Below are 1,896 nucleotides of genomic sequence, written 5' to 3'. Positions count from 1 at the left end.
AGAGAGAGAGAGAGAGAGAGAGAGAGAGAGAGAGAGAGAGAGAGAGAGAGAGAGAGAGAGAGAGAGAGAGAAGGAGAGAGAGAATTTGAGGATGCATGCAGTGGGTATACCTGAAAACGAAAACAGACTTAGCCTATAGCCTACTCGCATATCCGCATGGCGTATGAAAATAAACAAAACCCACAACATTGATATTGTTGTTTATTTTTTATGTAGCAGTAGGTCTATGTTAGTGTTGGAATGGAGGGATAATGTAATGTACGGTAGGGAGCTCGAGGGAATGGGTAATAAGCGGGATGGGAAGGGGTAGGATGGGGAGGTTGGGGGAGGGGCGAGATGAATAGGGTTGGGAGTTGGGTAGCTTTTGAGAGTTCAGTAGGATATTTGGGGGTTGGGGGGGGGGGGTTGGCTAGGGTTTTGGGCTTGGGTTGAGCGGTTGGAGCAGGTTGTGAAGGGTAAGAGTAAGAGGCATATCGTTAACTGACAAGGAAATCAACCCAAGTTGTGCTTTCGTTGACATTGTTACTCCTGATTGCTTCCCTTTACAAATTATTTTTCACGAGACGGTCACTCTTCGTCCTTGAGTATTCTTTCCCCTTATTTCCCACAAAGTATGAATTGAGCTGTTGTGATATGTGAAGCTGCCCTTGGCTGCGATAATGATTATGCAAAAACGAAAAACGAAAATTGATTTGTATGTGTTGCATAGAAGCTATTTCTGGATTACGGAGTTATATTACAAACTTCATTTTACCCATTATAAGAAGTTCACTTACCGTATGGTGTGGGGTTAAGTCAATTTCAACCTTGTGTGAATGATAGTTCAACTCAGATGGCATCTAGTGTAGAGGTAGAACTGAGCCAAGTCTACGACTTTTAGGTTTCTTCTTCTTATTATTATATATATATATAGGTCACATTTTTAAGTATACACATTTTGAAGCTCAATAAAACAAAATCAATGCTACCAATTACTTTCAAATTTACACACTGATTTCGTATTATACCTCTCACTGGTGAGCTGCTTTCAGATTTCTGAACGCGTGAGTGGTTTTGTAACTGCATGCGTGTTACATGTTTCGTGGGTTTTTTAAAAATTAATCATGATACGGCAATGATTTGTTTAAAAAAAGAAGCACACATCAAAGCTTTGCCATGTTTGTAACAATTCACCAGTGATAAAACTCGTCTTGTCTACGTTTCACGATGTCACGCCGTACGAGAAAATGTGCGAAACCAGCTCGTTGGAATGATCCGCGGGGGTGCCTCAATGTCCACTATAGCAAGCATTTTAATGTAACACGAAGAACTGTGTACACACCAATGGATCGTTAGAAAACACCAACATCAGGAAAGGATCGACACCGCCAACGTGGGAGAAGAAAAACTACTCCAAGAGAGGATCTTTTTATACGCCTGTCGCATCTACGGAATCGTTTCAAACGGCAAGCAGAACCAGAGATTAGTTGAACAACATGCGACAACCCCAGCCTCAGATATTTCCTTAACTCGAGAGAGCATCGCATGAAGGGTGGAATAACATCCTTCATCAGGCAGTGCAGCAATTGATTGATTCAAGGCGGCGACGATGTCAGGCCGTCGTCAACGCTACTGATCGTGTTACTTTTGTAGACCACCCCACGCTCTTGTAAGTCGTCAATAAACCTGTTATGTCAACATTCCGTATTGTTGTTGTTGTTTTCGTTTTTAAAATTGATTGAATTCGTATTCCTGAAATTTTAAAGAATATCGACTCATTGTGAAACTAGCTATTTTTATTTTAACACAGTGTATACTTTAAAATGTGACAGAGTATATATTATATAATATACCAAGACAGTTAAACGGTCAAGACGGAGAAAACGCGTATTCCGGAGAGTAAATGAGATGTTCCGT

The sequence above is a fragment of the Aplysia californica genome, unplaced genomic scaffold (genome assembly GCF_000002075.1).
Source record: "Aplysia californica isolate F4 #8 unplaced genomic scaffold, AplCal3.0 scaffold00648, whole genome shotgun sequence".
Classification (NCBI taxonomy): Eukaryota; Metazoa; Mollusca; class Gastropoda; order Aplysiida; family Aplysiidae; genus Aplysia; species Aplysia californica.
The sequence above is the reverse complement of the archived record's forward strand: the minus strand, read 5'-3'. Positions refer to the sequence as shown.